General features: G+C 42.4%; 1 protein-coding gene across 1 annotated transcript in view; it reads right to left on the bottom strand.

Moving 5' to 3' along the window:
• The window catches only part of lin52 (lin-52 DREAM MuvB core complex component), a 100,231-nt gene that overhangs the window by 45,967 nt on the left and 36,264 nt on the right, over positions 1-18,000 (bottom strand). The window lies entirely within an intron of this gene.

Below are 18,000 nucleotides of genomic sequence, written 5' to 3'. Positions count from 1 at the left end.
ATACCAGTTTAGTTTGCATGTTATACTAACCAACACGACTGAAGTTACCACTCTCAGAAAGTTTCAATGAAGGATCTGCATTGGTGAGCTTACATAAGTACTTTTAAAACATTATGTCATTCTGTACCAGTATCTGCATTGCACTCCTCAAGCATTCATGAAAAGGTTTAGATTTAGAATTCAGATGCATCCTAATCTTCCTATATTTGAAAATGTCAAGGAGAAAATGAAAGACTGTTTTGCAATAACCCAATTCATTGCCTTATTTTGAAACAACGTTATTATTTCTCCCGTGTTGCAGCATCCACCATCCTATGTCAAGAAGACAACTGGAGCATTCAAATATTTACCTGAAAATTATATATAAACAGGCTTAATCTAATCAAAATGGTAAGTTAATGATCTGCTTTAAAAATATTTTAATACTCAAGATCAGAATGATCCAAAAATTGTGCCCTGACAGCTCAAGCCAATTGCCACTTTGGTCTATTAAAACCTTCTCAGAATTTCTTAAATCAGGATCTTGCCAAAACCAACAAGTGTTTAACTATCAATGTATTCACAAGACCCAGGAGGGTAATCTGAATTCAATTACTATAAATAACATTAGTTAGAAAACAAGCAGAGAGTCCCCAAGGAGCAAGGAGCTGTGATGACAAGCTGCAGCCTCTTCCTGCAGAACAATTCATTAGGCACAGCGTAACAGATGTGCCACGTGCTTACTGAAACCCATCAATCCTACTGGGGATTCATGTAATTATTTGAGTTTCGAGTGGCAGGAGCCACCAGCGGCACGGCAGCTGCACAGGCACAGGGGACCCTCATGTTTTAATCAGCGTCACTTAGATGGGCCCTCGGTGCACTTGATGCTAGCTTGATACGCAGTCAAGTGCAAATACGAGCTGATGGCACAAGTAACTACAAACTCGATTTTTTTTTTAAAGTGAGAACTATAAGAATTCACCAGTACAATCCTCCTGCTCGCCTGCATGAGCAACTCTGTAACTGAGACTAATAAAGCCCAAAGTAGCTCACCGAACGGAATGCTGTGAACTGACAGATTTATTAATAGAAGGAGATGGTGCATCAGGTACTACCCAAAGATTTCTATCTACTACCTCGAGATTTCTGACCTACCCTAGTCACACTATGTGCCATTTTCCCTTAATTCCAGGGAAAAGGAGGCACTGATTCACAGGCCTTTGCCAATGCTGCTCTGAAATCAGTCACTGCACAGTGTTACCTTAATTACTCAGTAAGACCACCTCCATAACACTGCCCAAATTCAACCTTTCCTCAGTTTATCTGCTGCTGAAACTCTCATTAATGCCTTTGCTATCTCTAGACTTGACTATTCCAAAACACTCCTTGTAGTCTCTGTAAATTTAAAGTAATTCAAAACTGCCCATGTTTAACTTGCACCAAGTCCCATTCACTCATCACATTGGTGCCCAGTCAAACAGCTTCAATTTTAAAATTCTTGTCCTTGTTTTCAAATTTCTCCACAGCCTTGTCCATCGCTACCTTTAATCCCTTCCAACTCTACAAACCCCCAAGATATTTTTGCTCATCTAATACTGGCAATGAGCATCTCCAATTTTAATCATTTCAGCAATGATGAGGGACAAGGGGTACTTATGGCTGCATAGGCTCTAAGATCTGGATCCCTATGTCTCTCTGATCCTCTTCAGAAACTCCTTAAAACCTATGTCTTAACTATTGGTCATTTGGCTTAATATCACATTACATGGCTTGGTGTCAAATTCTTTTCCATTATCCTCCTGTAAAACACCTCAAATCATTTTATTACGTTAAAGTTGCAAACTGTTATTGTTGTTAATTAGTCTCACTACACACTGGCTCTAGGCAAATTTCAATTTTATTTGTTGGATTCCTTTCTTTCACCCCACTCTATTCAAGGATTGTGCCTGCACTCAAAAATCACCTTCGGGAATGTTTTCTTAAAATTCATTTGTGGGACATGAGTGTCGCTGGCTGGCCAGCATTTATTGTCCATTCCTAATTTCCCCTTAAACTGAGTGTCTTGCTTGGCCATTTCAGGGGGCAGTTGAGGGTCAACCTGCGAGTCTGATTGTGTGGAGATCACGAAAGAAACAGAGGAATTGAGCCTGGCGGCAGAAGAACCAATGCACATCCCAGATCTGCCCCTATTCACCAAAGTTCCTCCACTATTGACAATGGCATCCGAAAAGCAGGACAGGTGGTCACAAGTCTACATGAAATGGTGGTAAAGGGTTGTCTACCTCAGGGATGTCAGCCCAGCAGGCCAAGTTACAGGCCCCAGTGGAGGCACGCGGATGGCAAATGGCAGACAGCCAATATCTACACAGACTCAAAGTATAGCTTTGGGGTCGCTCACAACTTTGGCCAGTTATGGCACAGGACAGGTTTCCTCATTGCCGCAGGTGGAAAAGAGGTACGGAGCTTACTAGAAGCCATACAGTTGCCCCGTAAAGTGTCCATTTTGAAACGCAAGGCCCAAATAAAGGAAAATACCCCAGAAGCCCTAGTCGATCAAGCAACCAAAGAGGCCACTCACAATTCTCTTCCCCAGAGGAACCAACTTCAATATGCGGATTGGGAGCACTAAGCCTGACACAAAATCTACAGACAGCGTAATTTTGAGGGCCCTCAGGAGGAAAAATGGGCATGGACTGAGGCTGGAAATAAGCTACATGAAGACAGCATCTGGAGACAAAGAGGTACCGACAGGCCAGTCGCACCACAGGTACTGATACCTTTTTTAGCCCAACAGATCCTCTCATGCGGACACTTAAGCCTACAACAAATCACAGCGCAGTTCCAGAAAAGCCAGTGGGGTCAGGGATTCAACAAACATGCCCAGTTGGCAACAGGGGTCTGTCCGAAAAATAATCCTGGACCCATCACAGTAAAGCCCCAACTGAGGCCCCTGCCGGACCATTCCAGCATTTGCAGGTCAATTATATTTCCCTCCCTCCCTCCATGTCAAGAATACACCAATGTTCTCGTGGCGGTTGACAAATTGTCAAAGTGGGTAGAAGCTGTCCCGACTAGAAGGGCCACAGCTCATCATACAGTCAAGGTCCCATGCAAGGATTATATTCTCCAATGGGGAGTCTGACTAGTACTGATTCATAAGAACATAAGAACATAAGAAATAGGAGCAGGAGTAGGCCATCTAGCCCTTCGAGCCTGCCCCGCCATTCAATAAGATCATGGCTGATCTGTCGTGGCTCAGTTCCACTTTCCCGCCCTCTCCCCATAACCCTTAATCCCTTCTCTTATCAAAAACCCATCAACCCGCTTCTTAAAAATATTTAGCGAGGCAGCCTCCACCACTTCAACAGGCAGAGAATTCCAGAGATTCACCACCCTTTGAGTGAAGAAGTTCCTCCTCAACTCCGTTCTAAACCGCCTCCCCTTTATCTTGAGGCTGTGCCCCCTAGTCCTACTGTCTTTTTTGAGCGGGAAGAGTCTCTCCACCTCTATCCTATCCATCCCATTCATCATCTTATACGTCTCAATGAGATCTCCCCTCATTCTTCTAAACTCTAACGAGTACAAGCCTAGTTTATTCAGCCTCTCCTCATAGCTCAATCCCCTCAACTCCGGTATCAGCCTAGTAAACCTCCTCTGCACTCCCTCCAGGGCCAAAATATCCTTGCGCAGGTGCGGCGCCCAAAACTGCACACAGTACTCCAGCTGCGGCCTCACCAATGCCCTATACAGCTGCAGCAAGACCTCCCTACTTTTATATTCAATCCCCCTCGCTATGAAGGCCAGCATCCCATTCGCCTTCCTGACCACCTGCTGCACCTGCAAGCTGGGTTTTTGCGATTCATGCACAAGGACCCCGAGGTCCCTCTGCACCAGGGAATCCACTTTACAGGTACTGTCTGCCAAGAAGTCTGTGGATTACTAAACATTACCTGGGACTTGCATTGTCCTCATCACCCACAATCATCAGGACACGTAAAACAAGTGAACTGGACTCTGAAGCAACAACTGTTCAAGGAGGAATACCACGGCCCCAGGGACTACCAATAGTCCTGCGCAGTGTCAGGACAACTCTAAACAGAACCATAGATTTAAGTCCATTTGAAATTATCACAGGAGACCTATATCACTGCAAACCTATATATCTGCAAAAAGCCGCTTGCCACCTGATGACTGATCTTTATTAGAATAGTGTCAGCACCCAAAAGATGCTGTTAGTTCTGCTTCCCAACAGGTATCAGCACCCTGGGGAGATCCATCAGGAGAAGGACACAACATTGTCGGGGGTCTGAGTTTAAGTAAAGTTTATTTTTTAAATAAAGTTTATTTAAACTTTACATAAAGAAAATACATAAGGAATCTCTGGGTGCCAAGTGGAAAGGACCCTGTCAAGTGTTACTAACCACACAGGCGGCAAGTGGGCAGTTAAAGTGCAGGGAAAGAAAACCTGGATTCACACATTTCACGTTAAATGAGCACCAGTGACCAAAGCATCAATCTGCTAAAAGGGCAGCTGTTACCAATATGCTTGACTTTTCTGTTATTTTCATTGTGTGCTTTATCAGTGCTTGCATCCCTTTGACCAACCATGGCTTGAACAGTAGTGTTTCATAAGAACATAAGAACATAAGAAATAGGAGCAGGAGTAGGCCATCTAGCCCTTCGAGCCTGCCCCGCCATTCAATAAGATCATGGCTGATCTGTCGTGGCTCAGTTCCACTTTCCCGCCCTCTCCCCATAACCCTTAATCCCCTCTTTTATCAAGAACCCATCAACCCGCTTCTTAAAAATATTTAGCGAGGCAGCCTCCACCACTTCAACGGGCAGAGAATTCCAGAGATTCACCACCCTTTGAGTGAAGAAGTTCCTCCTCAACTCCGTTCTAAACCGCCTCCCCTTTATCTTGAGGCTGTGCCCCCTAGTCCTACTGTCTTTTTGAGCGGGAAGAGTCTCTCCACCTCTATCCTATCCATCCCATTCATCATCTTATACGTCTCAATGAGATCTCCCCTCATTCTTCTAAACTCTAACGAGTACAAGCCTAGTTTATTCAGCCTCTCCTCATAGCTCAACCCCCTCAACTCCGGTATCAGCCTAGTAAACCTCCTCTGCACTCCCTCCAGGGCCAAAATATCCTTGCGCAGGTGCGGCGCCCAAAACTGCACACAGTACTCCAGCTGCGGCCTCACCAATGCCCTATACAGCTGCAGCAAGACCTCCCTACTTTTATATTCAATCCCCCTCGCTATGAAGGCCAGCATGCCATTCGCCTTCCTGACCACCTGCTGCACCTGCAAGCTGGGTTTTTGCGACTCATGCACAAGGACCCCGAGGTCCCTCTGCACCGTCGCCTGCTGTTCCAAGGAACTAAGAATCCTATTTGTTCAGTTGTTGGGTTTGAGCTCACATCCCAATCCACTCAAGGGGAGGCCTTAAGGCCTATCCCTTTAAATGTGTCAGAGGTGGCAGAGTGGGTCGTTCATCAAAACACATCAGGAACCAGGACTCAGGTTGGGAGTACAGCCACCACCAGAACATACCAGGTAAATACTGGTGGACCAAGGAGACTGGAAGAGTTCAAGGTATTTCTCAACTACTTTTTCGGGATGGTGTCAGCCCCATTACAATAGCGCTCAGGCCCCTCCATTCCTAACCCTTACAAACAGCTCTGGTACAGAAAGGCCAACGGCCCTATCTGCTGGTGAAAAAATGGGGCTTTGGGGCAGGGAACAGTAACTGTTTACAGTATTTTAATACGACGATGGACAACCCCAGTGTTCTACAGTTCCTGAATCGTACGAATGGAAAAGAGTGCACCCAATCTTAGTACCCAGAGGGGCTAACTGAACTCAGCGCCTATAATGGTACATATTTTATCTGTGACCGTAAAACCTACCTCTGGCTATCTGTGTCTTGGACGGGATCCTGTTATCTGGGTACATGGTACCCTATATTCGCCACTCCAACTCTCTGCCTTTGCTGTCTCATGGCCAATGGGTAAAGTGGGCCAGTACGGATTCTTTGCCATCATTCTCCTTTAGTATGGGACTGCAAAGCTGGCAAAAACATCCATCAACCTGGCATCTGCCTAAGAAAAGGTGGGCAATGACATCTCTGGAGCTCTATTCAAAGTAAACATGGAAATGGTAGCCCTTTGCACTGTGGCCCTGCAAAACTGAATGGCCCTTGATTGTATCCTTGCTAAAAAAGAGGAACATGTGATCTGATAGGGACCAATTCCTCCCCTATGTCCCGGATAGCTCAGAGGAAAACACTAATCTGGCACAGCACATCCAAACAGAGATAGAAAAGCTAAAACAATCTCAACCCTCTGGAGCTGGGCTACTGGATGGCTGGGCTCTGTAGAAACCTCATTAGTCCAAGGCTTGCTTTCATTCTTTATTATTGTTCTCATTGTGGATTGTGGGAGATAAAGAAGGAGCTTTACCAAAAAGTATATGTATATAAGGCTTGACCTTTTAGAGCTCTCTGCCTCTCATCTTTTGGAATGTAGCCATCTTGCGTAAAGCAATAAAACTCGATCCAAAATTGCTACCGGACTTCACCTCTTATTGGAAATTTAAGACCCAACACAACCCCATTGCTGTTGGGCTGGAGTCGCACATAGGCCAGACCAGGTAAGAACAGCGAATTTCCTTCCCTAAAGGTTGTTAGTTAATTGGATCAGTTTTGCTGACAATCAACGATGGTTTCATGGTCAAAGGCAAAAGGGATCGTGGGGAAGTTTGGGCAGACATAACACAAATTGCTGACATAAATTGCAGAAATGGATGTGGTCAATTCAGTGTTACTGAGCCAATGGGGGACAAAGAAGGGTGTTACCAAAAAGTATATGTATATAAGTCACATCCTTTTGGATCTCTCTCTCACTTTGCTTTTAGAATGTAGCCACCTTGTGTGAAGCAATAAAACTCGATCTGAACTTGCTACCATCTGCCAGGAACCCAGGTCCCCAGAACATTAGCTGAGTTTCTGGATTAATAGTCTCGCGATAACACCACTAGGCTATCACCTCCCCTATGGGTGAGCCACAGCTTTTTTCCAACTCAAGACATCAAGAAATCTAAAGACAACACAAATTCTGAGAAAGCTATTTTGCTGGTTTCATTGGAGTTGGTGGGGTGGGAGACTATTCAGTTTGTTGCCCCTCCCTCTGCCCCACAGTAGGTGTCACAGAAAATGACAATGTCCAGTCCATTTAATACAGCTGATGGATCACATCACAAGGATTGTGGTCAAATCACTGTAAATCATAATCAGTAGTCATGACTGAGAAACAGCACTGTCATCTTATATGCAAGTTAGATGGTTATGTGTGTCAGAAAAGAGGGGGAAAACATGCACTCAGTTCCTGGTATTATTCTATATTATTCCTCTCTTCCTCAATAATCTAAGGTGACAACAGGAAGAGTATCTTTTCTGCCCACTCACCTGTTGCTAACAAAATATACATTCTATGACAAATAAAAGCATTTTATAGACATACCAGTTATCTGCAAAGATAAAGCCTAAATAATAGTCTCCACATCCAATTTTTAAATGCAAGGATGAATTGACAGGTAAGGAAAGGTCCTCGGGGAAAAGTTCCCATTGAAAACAATACCAAAAAGGTCAGTGTGAACGTAGACAGCATTTTACATTTTGCACGCCCATGTGTTATTTCACTACAATTAATAACAGAGGGGATTTCATCTCAAAGACTGTTTGTGGATTAGGACGGGGGAGAGGGGGGAAGATGATTAATGAACATATCAAGATATGCCTTTTGACTTTGGCGGTGAGAATTGCAACACTGGAGCTATTCTTAAGTTTTCATTGCAACAGAGGAGATTGAGGAATAACTTGATAGAGGTGTATAAAATAATGATGTACACGACTGAGTAGATAGAAACCAACTACTTTCATTCAGGGTTCCAAAACAAGTGGGAAGTATATTTAACATTGAAAGCAAACAAATTAGGACAAAGGGCAGGAAAAACTTTGTGTTCCACACAGACGATTGACCTTGTGCCTGCGGTTTATGCACAATGATCAGATTTAGTGAATTAAGTGGAGAACCAAAGAGCATCGCACAATTAATCTGGAAAATTTTCACACATCGAACACAATTTCGGGACAGTGGGATCAAATAAAGTCAGCTGTACTTCGCTAAGACCATTGACTGGGTTTGAGCATCGTCATCAATAGGACTGGCTTGATGGAAACACTGCTGAAATATGTAACCTCCTAGAACAAAAATGAATTGTCTTCATTGCTGGCAGAACAATCCAAGGTCACAAATTAGGAAGACAGCAGTCTAATAGCTCAAGGACAAATCCAGAAATAAAGGGCATGCATGGAAAGAAAAAACCTCAAAGATCCAACAATATGCTGATCATTGTGACAAGCCACCAGGGCCATTCATAGGCCACGATCAAATGGATAAAATTCCCTTCACTCACATGATGGGTCTCACTTCTTAAGAATGATAATGCTATTCTGATAATGCTGGATAGAACGTTTTCAACAATTCCTCAACTATGAGTCCATGATGGCAACTGATAATCGAGAGTATCTCCCATTACATTAGGTAGAATCCAAGGCTGAACCCCTATCAATGGGAGAGATTAAAAAAAAGCAAACAGATTAAAAGCAACAAAGCCTATGGCTCTCATTGCATTCCAGCTGAGATCTTCAAAGCTGACAGATATTTACTCATGTTGTAATAACTTCGAAGGCCACTCGTTGCGACTTCAAGTTAAGTGTTTATACATACATACATACATACAAAGTGATTTGACAGAGTTACAAGACACGATAATAACTTTTAACGAAAGGGAATTGGATAAATACTCAAAGGGGCAAAATCTACAGAACTACAGGACAAGAGTGGGGGATTTGGACCATTGGTGAGATCTTCGGTCACCTTTTGTGCTGCACAATAAAAAAGTTTATTCATTAATGTCACAAGTAGGCTTAAATTAACACTGCAATGAAGTTACTGTGAAAATCTCCTAGTCACCACACTTCAGCGCCTGAGGGAGAATTTAGTATGGCCAATGCGCCTAACCAGCACATCTTTCGGACTGTGGGAGGAAACCCATGCAGACACAGGGAGAACACGCAGACTCCGTACAGACAGTGACCTAAGCCAGAATCGATCTTGGGTTCCCAGTGCTGTGAGGCAGCAGTTACACAAAAATTTGAAGTACCAAACACTGGCTGAATTTACCACTGCAAAAGATACCTATACCCAGGAGGTCATAAGTACTAAATAACTGAAGTAAAATTAAACGAAAAACATCTAGAATGTTTGTTGTTTCTCCATATACCAAGATAAAAGCAGATTAGCATTCATTTTTTTCCAGATATTTATCCAATTACACTTTAAAATCTATTCAGGACTCTGCTAACCCCACTGTTCAATATCCTATCAACTTTCTGCATTAAATAAAAACCTTTTCTGATTTGTGCCTTCATTCTTTTGACGATACCCTTAAATTTATGCTTTCCAGTTACCAACTCACTGACCAGCGAAAATAGCTCCATGGTTGGACTATGAATAAATAACCATTTTTTACCCAGTCTAAAGGAGGAATATTCCTAAAGGTCCTGATCTCTCTGGAATCTTTATCTTTATTCATAAGCACTTTTTGTCAAAGAAGTTCAGATGGATCTTTTAGTGAAATTGGGCAGCCTGAATCCATTTCCTAATCCTCACCAATTTACAACACAATCCTATCATTTGCCACTATTTTTCTGTCGCATTCAAAAGGGCTACAAGGATGGCTAGTTAGAGAAACTGAAATAGATATTAAAAAATAGACCAGCACATGTACCCATTCTATTACTGTCTCAAAAAACTTGCTGTAAGTACTCAGCAATGGAAACATTCACCAAATGTTCCAGGGACAGATTACGAGTTCTCCTCAATGTCACCGAGATGGGGTCATTGACAGCACAGAAGGGGGCATTCGCCCCATCACATCCATGACAACTCTCCGTGAAGCAATCTAGTCAGTCCCATTCCCACATTCTAGCCCCATAGCTTTTGAAGTTTATTTCCTTCAGAAATCATTCATTGTCTCCATTTCCACTACCGTCGTGGGCAGATAGAAAAGTTTGAGGTCACGTACCAACTGACTCAAGAACAGCTTCTTCCCTGCTGCCATCAGACTTTTGAATGGACCTATCACGCATTAAGTTGATCTTTCTCTACACCCTAACTATGATAATAACACTACATTCTACACTCTCTCGTTTCCTTCTCTATGAACGGTATGTTTTGTCTGTATAGCATGCAAAAAGCAGTAGTTTTCGCGGGCAATAATAAAATCAAAATTGTGTTCCAGATCATTACCAGTTGCTTTGTTAAAAAAATTCTTCCTTACATACCTCCTGCATTCCTTGTCCTAAAGCTTAAATCTATCCCTGTACTATCAGTTAATGGGAACGATTTTCCTCATCTACCTTATCCAAACCTGTCATAATATTGCATACCTCTATCAAATTTCCATTGCTCCAAGGAGAACAATTACAGCTTTTCCAATCTAACCTTATAGCTAAAATTCCACATCATTGGAACCATTATAATCTGCACCCTCTTAAGGGCCTGCATATCCTTCTTTAAGTGTGACAACTAAAACTGGACAATACAATTGTGGCCTAACAGGGCTTTATAAAGGATTAGGATAACTTCCCTGTTTTTGTACTCAATGCCTCCACTTTGAAGCCCAAGATCCCTTATGCCTTGCTAATTATTTTCTCAATATGTCCTGCCATCTTCAAAGATCTACACTCATGCACCACCCACTCCTGGCTTCTTTATCCCAGCATACCCTAGAGGACAGCGCCATTAAGTATATACTACCTCTTCCTACTCCTTTTGCCAAAATGCATCATCTCACAATTCCCTGTATTCAATTCTAGATGGATTCTTTGTATGGGGATCAAAGGTTACAGGGAAAAGATGGGAGAATGGGGTTGAGAAACTTATCAGCCATGATTGAATGGTGGAGCAGACTCAATGGGCCAAATGGCTTAATTCTGCTCCTATACATTATGATCTTATGAATTCCATATGTCACTCATCCACCCATTCCGTTAGCCCATGTCCTGCTGCAGTCAATTAATGAAGATATTTTGGCCTTGGAGGGAGTGCAGAGGAGGTTTACTAGGCTGATACCGGAGTTGAGGGGGTTGAGCTATGAGGAGAGGCTGAATAAACTGGGCTTGTACTCATTAGAGTTTAGAAGAATGAGGGGAGATCTCATTGAGACTTATAAGATGATGAATGGGATGGATAGGATAGAGGTGGAGAGACTCTGCCCGCTCAAAAAAGACAGTAGGACTAGGGGGCACAGCCTCAAGATAAAAGAGGGGCGGTTTAGAACGGAGTTGAGGAGGAACTTCTTCACTCAAAGGGTGGTGAATCTCTGGAATTCTCTGCCCGTTGAAGTGGTGGAGGCTGCCTCGATAAATATTTTTAAGACGCGGGTTGATGGGTTTTTGATAAGAGAGGGGATTAAGGGTTATGGGGAGAAAGCGGGAAAGTGGAACTGAGCAGCGACAGATCAGCCATGATCTTATTGAATGGCGGGGCAGGCTCGAAGGGCTAGATGGCCTACTCCTGCTCCTATTTCTTATGTTTGTTCCTCCTCCAAGTTTGGCAAAATCAGCACATTTTACACTGTATTCCATTATCCGAGTCGTGTCTATCTAGTGACATAAAGCATCTTGTTATTTGTGAAGAGAGTGTTCGATCATAACATGTTGCATTAATATAGGATCTTTAACATATTAAAAACATGTCAAGGCATTTCATATGAGCGTCAAACAAAATGAGACACCGAGTGACATTAGCAGATATTAGGGAGCGTGACCAAAAACAAGGTCAAAGAGGTTGGTTTTAAGAGGTATCTTAGTTAAAGAAAGAAATAGAGATTTACAGAAGGAATTCCAGAGCTTAGCATCAGGCAGCCGAAGGCATAGCTGCCAATGGTAAATGATGAAAATTAGTGATGTGCAAGATGCCAGAATTATAAAGTTTATTTAGATATTTAAAGTGCGGCACAGTGGCACGGGGTTAGCACTGCTGCCTCACAGTCCCAAGGACCCAGATTCAATTCCCGGCTTCGGTCATTGTCTGTGATGAGTCTGCACGTTCTCTTCCCCACCCCTCCCATAACTTCATTGCAGTGTTAATGTAAGCCTGCTAGTGACATTAATAAACTTTAAACCTTACTTATGCAATTCATACTTACAGGAAATCCTGTGAAAATCAACGAACATCTTGAAGTGAAATACCTATCGCCATTTTGTGAAAAACATCAAACTCAATCATTTTGAGGGAAGTTTTCTCCCTTTTTAAAAAGATGTAGACATGGTTATGTGACTAATCAATTACATATTTTTGGGACCATGCACCTCCTGACTTCCCAAAGTCTGTCCACCATCTACAAGGCACAGGCCAAGAGTGTGATGGAATACGCCCCATTTGCCTGGATGATTGCAGCTCCAACAACACTCAAAAAGCTCAACACCACCCAGGACAAAACAACCCGTTTGTTTGCCACCACATCCACAGACATCCACTCCCTCCACCAATGTTCAGAAGCAGCAGTATGTACCATGCACTGCAGCAATCCAGCAAAGATCTTTAGACAGCATATTCCAAACCCAAAACCACTTCCACCTAGAAGGATTCTATTTGGTCCAGATTATTTCCCTTAATGGGCTCACTGGATCCAACGGTCAGTGCCTTGAAAAGTCTCAAATCTCCAAGCATTACATCCTCTGTCAACATAGTGCATTTTGCTGCTTTCACTATAAAGATAGACTCTAATTAATGCCACAACACAATCAAGGGAATTGTACCTTAAATGATTTATTTTTTAACTAATTTTGCTGTTACCTTGCCAGACTCCATGACTTAAGTTGAATAATCACGAATGGCAAATTTGAGGCAGCGGTACCACCTCGTGGTGATAATTTGCACTGCAGCAATCAATTCCTTTTGAGTTTAGAGTTTTGGAAATATTATTCAAATGTGTGCCTGGCACATACAGACCCCCATCAGCATGCTGAAAAACTCAATTGATGATTCAATTTACCCAATACGGAACGTACAATCTTTCTCATATTCCACTTATCAAATTCCAGAACCTATCAATGCAGATTAAAAGCTTAGAGATCTCTACGTCGTTGAAACTTAACTAACTAAAATTACAACAGATCACTGTTACGCTTGCTGTTGGTAGATCAACTAAAACTAAGCTAATCATTAGGCTTATTGTCCTGCAGGGTTATCCAAAGCACAATAGGAAGAATTGCAGTTCCCCCACTCACTCAAGTTCTAGCTCCATTAGTCAGCCAGGCCAGTTATCAACAGTTCCCACGAATATTGTGCATCTACCTGGTTTCAGAATCAAGTAGCAACTCAACCACAGATTCCAAATAAGGTAAGGCACCTTAGAGCCACCTCAACACAAAATGCTACTCACCTCCCTGATAGGAGGATCCTCTTCTTCAGCAGTCGCTTGCTAATGAGTGTGATTGTCCATCTAAGAAACCACATAACTGGACATGGGCTCAGTGGGTGCTTGCGTGGCTGATGAGCCCGATCCTAGAACCACATTTATGACCACACACTGGGCAGCTATTTCCAGGTGTGTTCAATTCTTGGACTCTAGATCGCTGATATTCCTTTCTCGGGCTCCTTTTCCAGGCCTCCTCTTACCATTGGGTGTCATTTAAAAATTGTGTCCCTTCAATCAGGAGGTTCCTCCAAATAGACCTCTACTGAGCAAGGGTCTGCCAGGCATTCAAGCCTTCAGGGTGTCTTTGAAATGCTTCCTTTGTTCTCTTGTTTGGGAGCATTCCGTGGGCTGGGCACAGATTTACTTTGACAGTCAGGACTGTGATGTCCTTAGCACATGGCTAGCAATGGAGTTGGTTTTGGATGACCATGGCCTCGAACCTGGTGCTTTCAGCTCCTTCAAGGATCCTGATGTTAATACGCCGGTCTTCCCAGCTGATGAGGAGAATCTGTCTCAGAATTAAATGTTTACATAAGGTACGTAGCGTATCCACTACCGTTCCTATAATCCCATGGTATCATCAATGCCAGCCATAGTTCAGCAATAATACTGTCACCTCCAAGTTAGAAGGTCATGGACTCAAGCCCTACCTCAGAGTCATGAAAACATATGCTCAGATTTTTGCTCGCAAGTCATATAGCACGAGTCGGGAGATTTTTCAACTCATCATAAACACCTCTGGAGAAGCTGCCCCCACGAGACAATCTTCTTTCAGACGATAGAGAAGGTTACAGGCTGCAGTCAGATTTCCACTCCCCGGACATGGATCGGAGTTGGCAATAGGGACGATCAAATGCTAATGTAGCATGTTTGAAAGGCCTGCCTCAGTTGTGTAGGACTTCATCCCAGTTTTTTACTTATGGTTTAGGCCCAGTAGCCCTCACCCTCACAGCCCCTCCCCATGTCCCACCCATGTCAACTCATGCCCCCCTTCCCCACCCACAATGGCCATTGAAGAATTTTGTCCCTTCAATCAGGAGGTTCCTCCAAGTAGACCTCTACTGAGCAAGGGTCTGCCAGGCATTCAAGTCTTCAGGGTGTTTTTGAAGGCACCTTTGATTTGCCAGGGAGTATCATCTTTATTTAGAATTGTGGCAATAGTATTCAGCAACAGATTTCTGCAATTCAGTGCAGCTTCCTTTTAAGAGTGGAAGGTTGGTAGAGCCATGTACTCTCTGTAACTCTGCATAATATCCTGATGAACATAAAGGCACCCAGCAGTATAGCAGATGCTCAGCCCTACACTAAATCATGTCGATAAGGTGGCAGAATGAAATTTGTGTTGCCTATCTGTACTGGCACTGATGAATCAGCCGCCTACAAATCACGACCCTTGCACACGAATAACAGCGCAAACAAACTTTAAGCCTCATAGAAGCTTGCAGTCTTTTGATTTCCTTTGATTTAATCAGCTGTAATCATTTCTCAATAAACTTGCAGTAATTATGCTCTCATCACGATTCCTTCAAATATGAACACCATCACAGTTTGAGGTGGAACATATCTTCAGTCACTGTCTACATTATTAAAGCTGCCCCAGGACAATGTCAACTTAGTAAACTAATTTTAGGTTCCTACAACAGTTGTAAACTCTACAAGAATGGCTTTGACAACTTAGGGAATCAAATAAACTGTTCAGTTCAATTACTGTCTTGTAATCATTCCCAGGGATCCATTATTCTCCATATTATTATAGTCATGTGAATCATGATACATATTAACTCTGCAATGAAGGCAATACAAAAGCTTTATGCAAATTTCAATCAATATCATGTCAGCTTTACCCTTAACTATCATTAGCTCTGTTCAATTTTACCGAGACTACAAAACTGTTTAATAAAACATCTTCATCTTAACCCAATCACAAGTCATTTATCTTTTGCCTTGAGTCTATGTTTGTCCAGTTTTTAATTTTCTAAACAATCAATCAGACAATGCAAACTTTTCCCCATCTCCCACCTGCCTCAATCACATCCACGTCTGGGCAGAAACAATATCCCCAAGAGACACGGCTGCCTGGACTACTCTTCACCATACACCCAAAAATAAATTCCAACTGTTCAACAAAAATGCAAAAAATTCACAAACACGCTTAAAGGTTTGGTTTCAACAGCTTTGCACCAGTCAACCCCAGCCACCCCCAATTACATCCAACCAAATTTCTCCTGTGCTACCATAATTCCCAGGACCCACCACAGATACAGAATTGCAATATACACATGAAATTGTTCAGCTCGTTTATATGGAACAAAAAGACCTCGCTAAAAATTGAACAGAACTAATGATTGCACCTGCTTAGTTCAAAGGGAGGAATAGGGGTGCCGAATATTAAGATCTATCAATTAGCCTCAGATCTTAGATGTGTACAAGACTGAGTAAGAGGGAACCTCACCTCCATTTGGCTTGATATTGAAACTGTCCAGTCTGAGTATTCTTTACAAGCTCTGTTGTTTCTTATGGATTTCAAGACTATACCTGAGAAAGGTGAGATTCTGATAATGAGCAGCACTCAAGAGCATAACACTCAAGCGTGGAGGACGGTCCGTAAGCATATGGAAGATTTAATTTGACTTCCGCTCTCTCTTCCATTCAGGATAACCTAGATTTCCCACCACGTCTGATAGACCATAGTTTCAATATATGAAAGGTTAGGGGCCTCATTCGTATGGGTGACGTGTCTAATGGTGCCTCCTTGTTATCTTTTAAGCAACCGTGTCAACAATATGATAGGGCAGCAAGGTAGCACAGTGGTTAGCGCTGTTGCTTCACAGCTCCAGGGACCTGGATTCAATTCCCGGCTTGGGTCACTGTGTGGAGTTTGCACATTCTCCCCATGTCTGCGTGGGTTTCCTCCAGGTGCTCCAGTTTCCTCCCACAGTCTAAAGATGTGTGGGTTAGGTGGATTGGCCAAGTTAAATTGCCCCTTAGTGTCCCAGGATGCATAGGATAGACGGATTAGTGGGTAATATACGGGAATAGGGCCTGGGTGGAATTGCTATCAGTGCAGACTTGATGGGCTGAATGGCCTCTTTCTGCACTGTAGGGTTTCTATAGTTTCAATATCCCAAGATTCTCTTCTTTCAGATATTTATAAGTTAGACACTTTATTCTTAATAACAAGTCTCTGCATCTTGATGTTAATGGCTCATCAACAGAAAGAATCCTAATATCTACGCAACCAAAGCAATTAATCAGCAAGTTTTATGACACATTATGTTCAAGATACTGCGTGAATAAGTTAGACGCTCTGCAATCTTGGGAGAAGGTGAATATTGATTCAGAAACCTGGAACAGTGTCTGGGAAAATGCCAATAGAATCTGAGTCTATAATAGAATGAAGGAGACCAAACTTAAAATATTATATATATCACAGCATATTACACCAAGCTGCAAGCATAGGATATACCCTGCTATATCCTTACTGTGCCAAAAATGCAAAATGATGAAAGGTGATTACACAGATTGTGTCTGGTCCAAAATTAAATCCTACCGGTCAGGCATACTTAGAGCTTAAGAGATTTGAAATTTCCTCCGAGTTTGATCCTTTACTTGATTCTGGAGCTCTCAGACAAAAAGATAATTGATGCTAATGAGAAAAGGTTATACCATATCCTGATATTTGCAAAGCAGAAGAATATCCTTTGCTCCTGGATTAGTGACGTGTGTCCTTCTGCACAATATTGGCATAAAAATTATTATTGAATGTATCCCAATGGAATTCCTCACTTGTATACTCTGATCAAAATTGGATGCATTCGGGAACATATGGGGCCCCTAAATCAAATACACAGGTTCTATAACATCTGACTCCTGCAAGGTTTTCTGAAGGCTATGTAGCTCTGCCTTTAATATACTAGTCACAAGTGTGTGCACCATTTCACCATGTTTCCAAAGCTTTATCCTCTTTTCCTCCATCCTGTTATTTTTCTTTTTATGTACATGTCGAAGCACCAGATATACTGAACATAGTGAACATATTGAACCAACTATGTTGGTTCCCTCCTACCTTTTTATGTATGTATGGCAAAATGATCAACCACTTTGAGGACGTGTTACATTATTTATAAAAATGGAAGAACTCTAATAAAAATATAATTAAAATACATACATGTGAAAGAACTTCCTTCAATAAAATCCATAGCCTCATCAGTGCACAAGTCAGATCATTCTCAGCTAATAAGATCAATTCTTGAACGTACTAATTATCTTTCTATTTGCTGATATTTTAGATATATCAACATCCACATTATACTGCATATTATACAGCACCTACTAAACCACATCCCCCTCAAACCATGAACAAGCAAAGATCTCAATTCCATTTGGATGCACTATGCCTAAGCCTTAGTTGTACCTGTAAATTCTTGATTTACATCATGTTGTGCTATTGCCTATGAATGCA

This window comes from Carcharhinus amblyrhynchos, chromosome 14 (assembly GCF_965287045.1).
Source record: "Carcharhinus amblyrhynchos chromosome 14, sCarAmb.v2.hapA, whole genome shotgun sequence".
Classification (NCBI taxonomy): domain Eukaryota; kingdom Metazoa; phylum Chordata; class Chondrichthyes; order Carcharhiniformes; family Carcharhinidae; genus Carcharhinus; species Carcharhinus amblyrhynchos.
The sequence above is the reverse complement of the archived record's forward strand: the minus strand, read 5'-3'. Positions and strand labels throughout refer to the sequence as shown.